Here is a 9,577-nt window from a genome sequence, read left to right on the forward strand (position 1 = left end):
CACTGCTGCACGCCACACACTGCTGCACGCCACATACTGCTGCATGTCACACACTGCTGCACGCCTCACACTGCTGCACACTGCACCCTGCTGCATTACTACTGCATGCTGCACACTGCTGCCTGCCTCACACTGCTGCATGCCTCACACTGCTGCACACTGCACACTGCTGTGTGCTGCACACTGCTGCATTACTCACACTGCTGCATGCTGCACACTACTGCACGACTCACACTGCTGCACGCCTCACACTTCTGCACACCTCACACTGCTGCACGCCTCACACTGCTGCACGCCTCACACTGCTGCATTACTCACACTGTTGCATGCCACACACTGCTGCATGCAACACACTGCTGCATGCCACACCTGCTGCACACCACAGACTGCTGCACGCTGCACACGGCTGCACGCCACACACTGCTGCACGCCACACACTGCTGCATGCCACACACTGCTGCACGCCACACACTGCTGCATGCCACACACCGCTGCACGCCACACACCACGGCACGCCCCACTCTGCTGCATGCCTTACACTGCTGCACCCCACACACTGCTGCATGCCGCACACTGCTGCACGCCTCACACTGCTGCATGCTGCACACTGCTGCACGACACACTGATGCATGCCACACACTGCTGCACACCTCACACTACTGCAAGGCTCACACTACTGCACGCCACACACTGCTGCACGCCACACACTGCTGCACGCCACACACTCCTGCACGCCACACACTGCTGCACACCTCACACTGCTGCATGCTGCACCCTGCTGCATTACTCATACTACTGCATGCTGCACACTGCTGCCCGCCTCACACTGCTGCCCACCTCACACTGCTGCACGCCTCACATTGCTGCACACTGCACACTGCTGCATGCTGTACACTGCTGCATTACTCAAACTGCTGCACACTACCGCACGACTCACACTGCTGCACACCTCACACTGCTGCACGCCTCACACTGCTGCACGCCTCACATTGCTGCACGCCTCACACTGCTGCATTACTCACACTGCTGCATGCCACACACTGCTGCACGCCACACACTGCTGCACGCCACACACTGCTGCATGTCGCACACTGCTGCACACCGCACACTGCTGCACGCCGCACACTGCTGCACGCCTCACAATGATGCACGCCTCACACTGCTGCATGCCACACACTGCTGCACACCACACACTGCTGCACGACACACTGCTGCACGACACACTGCTGCACGCTTCACACTGCTGCATGCCTCACATTGCTGCACGCCTCACACTGCTGCGTGCCACACACTGCTGCACGCCACACACTGCTGCACGTCACACACTGCTGCACGCCTCACACTGCTGCACCCTGCTGCATTACTCATACTACTGCATGCTGCACACTGCTGCTTGCCTCACACTGCTGCCGCCTCACACTGCTGCATGCCTCACACTGCTGCACGCCTCACACTGATGCACACTGCTGTGTGCTGCACACTGCTGCATTACTCACACTGCTGCATGCTTCACACTACCACACGACTCACACTGCTGCACGCCTCACACTGCTGCATGCCTAACACTGCTGCACGCCACACTGCAGCACGCCTCACCCTGCTGCATTACTCACACTGCTGCATGCCACACACTGCTGCATGCCACTCACTGCTGCACGCCACACACTGCTGCACGCCACACACTGCTGAACGCTGCACACTGCTGAACGCCACACACTGCTGCACGCCACACACTGCTGCACGCCACACACCGCTGCACGCCACACACCGTTGCACCTCCTACACTGCTGGACGCCTCACACTGCTTCACGCCACACACTGCTGCACGCCACACACTGCTGCACGCTGCACACTGCTGCACGCCTCACACTGCTGCATGCTACACACTGCTGCTCGACACACTGATGCATGCCTCACACTGCTGCACGCCACACACTGCTGCACGCCTCACACTGCTGCACACCTCACACTGCTGCACGCCACACACTGCTGCATGCCACACACTGCTGCATGCCACACACTGTTGCATGCCAGACACTGCTGTACGCCACACACTGCTGCACACCTCACACTGCTGCACCCTGCTGCATTACTCATACTACTGCATGCTGCACACTGGTGCTCGCCTCACACTGCTGCCCAACACACACTGCTGCCCAACACACACTGCTGCACGCCTCACACTGCTGCGTGCTGCACACTGCTGCATTACTCTCACTGCTGCATGCTGCACACTACCGCACAACTCACACTGCTGCACTCCTCACACTGCTGCACGCCTCACACTGCTGCACGCCTCACACTGCTGCATTACTCACACTGCTGCATGCCACACACTGCTGCACGCCACACACTGCTGCACGTCGCACACTGCTGCACGCCGCACACTGCTGCACCCCACATACTGTTGCATGCCTCACAATGCTGCACGCCCCACACTGCTGCATGCCACACACTGCTGCACACCACACAATGCTGCATGACACACTGCTTCATTACTCACACTGCTGCATGCTGCACACTGCTGCACGGCACACTGCTGCACACCTCACACTGCTGCACGCCTCACACTGCTGCATTACTCACACTGCTGCATGCTGCACACTGCTGCATGGCACACTGCTGCATGCCTCACACTGCTGCACTCCTCACACTGCAGCACGCCTCCCTGCTTCACGCCTCACACTGCGGCACGCCTCACTGATGCACGCCTCACACTGCTGCACGCTGCACACTGCTGCATTACTCACACTGCTGCATGCCTCACACTGCTGCATGCCTCACACTGCTGCACGCCTCACACTGCTCCACGCCTCACACTGCTGCACGCCTCACAATGCTGCACGTCTCACACTGCTGAACGCATCACACTGCTGCACACTGCAGCATTACTCACACTGCTGCATGCTGCACACTGCTGCACGACACACTGCTGCACAACACACACTGCTGCACACCACACATGGCTGCACGCCACACACTGCAGCACGCCACACACTGCTGCATGCCACACACTGCTGCACGCCACACACTGCTGTACGTCACACACTGCTGCACAGCTCACACTGCTGCACGCCTCACACTGCTGCATGCCTCACACTGCTGCATGCCTCACACTGCTGCACGCTGCTGCATGCTGCACACTGTTGCATTACTCACACGGCTGCATGCTGCACACTACCGCACGACTCACACTGCTGCACGCCTCACACTGCTGCACGCCTCACACTGCTGCACGCCTCACATTGCTGCATTACTCACACTGCTGCATGCCACCCACTGCTGCATGCCACACACTGCTGCATGCCACACACTTCTGCACGCCTCACACTGCTGCACGCCTCAAAATGCTGCATGCTGCACACTGCTGCACGCCTCACACTGCTGCACACCTCACACTACTGCACGCCTCACACTGCTGCACACCTCACACTGCTGCACACCACCACATCACTCAGGGACACCACCACATCACTCAGGGACACCACCACATCTCTCGGGGACACCACCACATCACTCAGGGACACCACCATGTTAGAAATGGGATCCCTGGCTGGCCAGGGCTGGTGCCAAAGTCAGTCAGAGACCACCACTCCCAACTCAGGGCAAGGGAGTTACACGCCAAGATAACCCCTGCTCACCCTCTAGGTAACGTGGCGCGAGCAGCAAGGCTAAACTTGGAGGCGATGTGAGTTAAGGATTTGCGCACGCACCCCAGCAACAACACCCAAGGCCCACCACAAAGGAAACTCCACACAAGGTTATATATAAAAATAGCCTTTGTATTACACCAAAACACATTAGATAAAACACACACTTTACAATGTGCCAACAGGCACGGGCAGAATTTACAGGGGATATGTACAAGACAGGGCCACATGGACCACTGTCAGGAATAGGCACTTTTAGAACGTAGCACTAGGTAGAATTAGCACTTAGAACATAGAATATGAATCACTGTAGCACAAAATAGAACATAAAGTACACAACCAGTAACTTCTGGTAAAGGTTAAGTACCACCTACGCAACCCTAACCACCTTAGGAACAGGTCACGCAGGGAACCAGGACCTCACCAGCACCACCTGTACTAGCAAGAACAACCACCTAAGTGTCACAATATCTTGTAGGGGTATAAGCACATTACACATGATGTATCAACAACACATTCAGAGGTGTATGAACATGGCACATGACGCATTAAAACACATTCAGAGGTGCAGGGAAGGAAAACACATGATGCCAAAAAACATTCAGAGATGTAGGAAATAACAATTGCGCAGAAATCACCTTAGCAAATGTAATGGCTGGATTTTCTGAGTAGGTGGGATCAGCCCCCAGGGGCCCCTCCAACCCAGCCAGAACGTACTCACCTTCCCTCCTCAGGACCACCTATCCAGGCACCTGGTACCTACCTGAGGATGGGGAACTCGCAATATACAAGCTCATATTATTAAGAACACCACTAAATCTATAGGGATACTAAGAATACTCACTGATTACTAGGGATATCCATACCCTACACCACACTTATTTACATCAGTTGGTCTCGCGGCCACTCAGACCCAGACCGGTCTACCCTAGGGCAGATATTGCGCACAATCCGGTGCGACTACACATGGGCCTGCAGAACCCAATGCTCCCGTTTCCAAACGCTCAACAATCCTGTCGAACTCCACGCCAGTGTCCCCCCTGACGCTCTCACTTATTCAAGCCACAATCCAGTGGGTATCTACACTGATCTCCTACTCAGTGTTCTCACTAACGCCGCATATCAACGACGACCACATTCCTATGAACACCTATACATATATATATATATATTGGGAAGTCTCTTCACTAAGGGTCTGCTACTACAATAATATTATGGGATGGTGTACTAACTTAGTCCCTTGGTTGCAAGTCTCCTCTCTCCCTCACTATTACTTACCTGATCAGGGGTAGCATCTGTTCAAACAGTAATACCTACCAGGAGTGATTACCCTCACTGTATGGGGATAAAGATATACACACTATGTGACTGAGTTATTTCTTGATTTAAGCGCTCCTACCCCCCTTTTTGATCCATCAGTGGCTCAACAGCAACTGGCTTGAAGCCAGGATAACTTTATCATAAAAGAACTCAGGCATCACTAATTAATGGGGTCATTTATTAGTAGTACAATATAAACCTTTACACAGAACTGACAAAGACTATAGGTAAAACACACCGCTTGAAAGAGAAGGATTAAACATAACAGGAACACTCCGCTGAAAGGGAAAAGATTAGACATAAAGTGTAAGTGTAACTAATTCAGACTACCTCACCTATTAGAAGGAAGATTTCTCTCTCTGCCTCTGGTGGGATTAGGGCTCTCTCTCTGTCTCTCCCTCCTTCACCACATCACCACGCCTCTGGTCCAATTGCTCCAGCTGACAGCCTTCTTTGATGCTCTCTGCACTGCTTTCTCTCTCCTCATCTTCAGCAATCGTCTGCCTTCTTTCTCCATTCAAGAACTGCACTCTATTCTGCAGCTCCAGCAGACATCATCTCTCTCTCTGCAAGCTGTTCTGTGCTCCAAGCTGTTCTGAGCACCACGCTGCACTGCACTCCAAACTGAACTGAACTGCACACAAGCTGGAATGAACACTCCTCCTCTCCTGTAGCTCGCTAATATGGATTCCTCTCCCCTCATGGAAATTTCCAGCAGAGGGCTGTCTCTTACCGAATTCCTGTGCCAGCTCCCAGGCTTCCACGCAACCGCAGTGGCCATCTGCTTGTTACGTCTGGGCCCAAGAGAAAAACACATTCTTCGGATAAGAAGCGGTCCTAACTGGATCTTCCTCTAGCACACAACAGCCTTAACTATAAACTTTGCCTTTGCCCTGAAAAGCCTCTCAGCTTCATCAAGATGGAGTCCCTCTAGCTCTAGGCCTGTAGGCCTGAAAGGGGTGAAATGCTCCTTAGCTCTGTCAGAATACCTACATAAACCATACCAATGTGTCTAATATGTCAAAGCCAATAGGCAATAGACAGGTTAAAGTCAAGAATAAAGGCATATTAAGCAGCTATCCTCTTCTAGATCTGGAAAAAGGGCTTAAAAGGGCCAACACAGGCTAAGAATACCTATACTAGATGCGAGCAAGATTAATGATCTATATCACTGCTAAATAAAGCCAAAAACTCTGCCATAACAGCAAGTAAATCACAAGTTGCGCAAAACTCACAATAGTCACCACCTGTGACAGTCCATAGGCCAACTGACCTCTCTAGGGCTAGGATGCCCTGTGTCCCAGTGTCAGGGACCTAAACGTAGCAGTTGCACACAAAGTGCTGAGCAACTGGTGCAAACAAGGGGGGGCCAACTTGGGAGCCTTGCAGGCTCTGACCATACCAACTGACTGTCCCCTGAGGCTCGCTGGGCTCGCAGAAACGATGGTGGCACTCCAGAGCCTCTCTGGGCTCTAAATTAACAAGGTGGCGCCTGGAGCCTCTCGTGGCTCGAAGACCAAGGAATGCCCCAAGAGCCTCGTGGGCTCTAACTAAACAAATGGTGCCTTCACAAGCCTCAGGGGCTCTTGAAACAAAGAATGCCCCTTTGCATTGGAGCCCCTCTGGGCTCGTGAACCAAATCGCCCCGCTGTTGGAGCCCCCAGAAGGGGGCTCTAGATCAAGTGAGGCCCCACGGGTCTCCCAACACTCCGGACCTGGTACTAGAGGGGAGGGCGGGCACCGGCAATGTGCCCCGACGCCCCCCTCTCTTTACTGGCACTCACCGGGTCTCTTGATCAGGCGGCTGGCAGCGGGGCTCTCCCTCGCGCTGGGGAGCTCCGCTTCTTCTTCTGACACGGCCTCTGCTCCTCGGGCTTCTTCTCCTTGCCGGGCCGCAGGCGGGGCTCTCTCACCCTCGAGAGCCTTGCCGAGGACAAGACGCTGGGCTCCTTCTCACTCTCCCCGGGGCGCTCCCTTCACATGGGAGCCCCGGCAGGCAACTTCCGGCTTCCTCTTCTGGTGCAGGAGCGCGGGGTGGGCTCCCGTCAGCTTCCTGTTGTCCCGCTCGTCCCGCCCCCGGCCTGCCTGACTTCCGGCCGGGTGGCGGCGGCGAAACTGACAAAGCAAAATGTGGCAAGGAGCGGGGCAATGCCGGGTGGGCACCGGCTGAAACACACAGAGCGCTCTCAAGCGCTTAAGACGGGCACAACGCTTCCAGGCGCTTTAGAAAGGAAATGAACCGCTCCCAGAGCTAAAAGCAAAATGAAGCTCCCCTAAGCGCTATGAGCAAGGAAATAGCGCTCCTAGGCGCTATGGACATTAAAGCGCTCCCAGGCGCTTTAGGAGAGCACAAGTCCAGGAAAAAGTCCTTCAGGATGCAGCCAGGCGGGGGGGGCAGGACTGGGCCAGGGGCCAGCTCACTGGGCCCTCCAGGCAGGAAGGCAGTCCCAAGTGGCGGTTCCTCCTGGCACCAGCAGCAGCAGCCCCCCACAAGTAGGATCAGGAAAAAACAACATTCATGGGGACACAGCCCCTTCTTATACTGAAAAACCCTTTGTCTGTAGGTGCAGGGTGGGGGAGAAACCAGTCGCAGCTGGTTTTGGAGCACCCTTGATGGCTCAACCCCCCCCCCTTTCATTCACTAGGGAGGCTAGGGTCGTTAGACGCACCACAGGGGGCGGAGCCAGCATTGTGTGCGGAAAGCCCAGCCCCATTCAGGAACCAGGTGCAGTCCTCCCCAGCCATCAGCATGCTAATCTCATACTCACCACCGGGCAGACCCATCCAGCCTTCCTGGAGCCAGGCTCACCAGCCAGCTCCAGCCAATCACAGGCGAGGCATATTTTACCCTAATATGCCAACTCCTAGAAGTGGCACTTCTACACAAGACATAATCATGCCACATACATTGTTGCAAAGCATTCAATCACACGAGTCCGCACATACCAGACTCCAGCCCGTACACCCCACGCATCAGGAACTACCAGGGACACATACATTCCCCATGCATTCCTATGGGAGGGCAGGCCTATCTCACCACATGCACTCAGAGTGCGCACGCACTTTACACTGCGCCACAGTGCTAAAGTGCGCAAAGACCAGAAATCACTACCACTGGGTCACAAACACAAAGCAAAAAGTTTATGGGTGAACCTGCCAGAAGGGCCAAGTCCAACACACCACATCACTCAGGGGCACCACCACATCACTCAGGGACACCACCAAATCACTCACAGACACCACCACATCACTCAGGAACACCACCACATCACTCAGGAACACCACCACATCACTTAGGTACACCATCACATCACTCAGGGACACCACCACATCAGTCTGGGACACCACCACATCACTCTAATACACCACCACATCACTCAGCCCAACCACATCATCACTCAGCACCACAACAGCGTCACTCAGCACCACAACAGCACTGTCCTTGCTTACTACCAACAAGCATTGCCATAGCCAATAGGACTCGCATTAGGAAAGTGTAAGCTATTGGCTTTGTAAATAACAATGCTATTAAGTTATATATTTTCAAAGCCAACACATATTTTAAAAAAAAGCATTTACAATTCCAATAGCTCACACTTTCCTAATGCGAGTCCTATTGCATTGCAAATGCTTGTATTACTGAATGACTTGTATCTTTCCACTCTTCACAATCCTGGAAGAACTCCTTTCAGCACTCCATGAGGGTGCATATTTTTTTTGCTCTCCTTCTCGTGTGCTACTTTCCACTCTCAAATGCTCACCTATTCTGCACTCTCTTTTACACCAAACTGAAGCTTGTCCTCTGCTGCCCCACCAGTTCATGGCTTTTGTTTGCATTCTAATTGTTTCTCTCCCCCCCCCCCCTCAAGCGCTTCGTACTGTAAGGCCTGTGCAAACTCTCTATGACGTCCCCTCATTGATTTTTCCCATAAGTGATTCTCTGTTGCTCGCCCACCACTCCTATAATGTTCTTTAAAAAAAAAAAAATCCTTCGGCAAAAAAGTTAGGACGTACAAACATGTGCGTCACATGCATACGTGATTATCATGTTACAGCTGCCTATCGTTATTTAGGTGTGTGGCTATGTAAAAAGATCCTACAGTCACGAGTGAGAGCCAAAGTTAGTGTGGTGAAATTAAAGACAGATGCATGAGGAGGTGGAAATCAAGATAATGCAGTGTTGGTATTCACTAACCCCACGCATTTGGCAGCGCCAGCTGTGAGTTTTTATCTGCTCCTGCACTTACAGTTTTTATTTATTGATTTATTTTAGAAATATTTACCACTGCTTTTTGTATTTAGCAGAAGTGCATACTTATACTGTGTTACAGCTACACCAGTGTTCTGGCTCAATCAACCTTCTGCTGCAGCAGTGTGTTCAGTGTGTACCACATGTTAGAAAACATCCTTTAAAGTACAGTGACAGTCAGGGATTGGCTTTGTCAATGCTGGTCTCCATCAATATGGCACAAAATATTGCTTAGTAAAAAAAAAAAAACCTCAAGGACTCTGATCATTTTCTTTCCTATTGGTGCATATGGCTTGCACCTAATGTAAGCATGTGGGGTATTCGGTACAAATTCATAAATCTGCTTTGTAACATTCTA

At 52.9% G+C, this 9,577-nt stretch overlaps 1 long non-coding RNA gene across 1 annotated transcript in view; it reads right to left on the bottom strand.

The window, feature by feature from the left end:
• The window catches only part of LOC147711607 (uncharacterized), a 50,823-nt gene extending 45,256 nt beyond the window's left edge, over nucleotides 1-5,567 (bottom strand). Inside the window, exon 1 of the long non-coding RNA XR_015295704.1 lies at nucleotides 5,306-5,567. This is a non-coding gene — a long non-coding RNA (uncharacterized LOC147711607). The remainder of the gene's footprint in view (nucleotides 1-5,305) is intronic.
• Nucleotides 5,568-9,577: the final 4,010 nt, after the last annotated feature.

Source organism: Lissotriton vulgaris, chromosome 5 (genome assembly GCF_964263255.1).
Source record: "Lissotriton vulgaris chromosome 5, aLisVul1.2, whole genome shotgun sequence".
Classification (NCBI taxonomy): Eukaryota; Metazoa; Chordata; class Amphibia; order Caudata; family Salamandridae; genus Lissotriton; species Lissotriton vulgaris.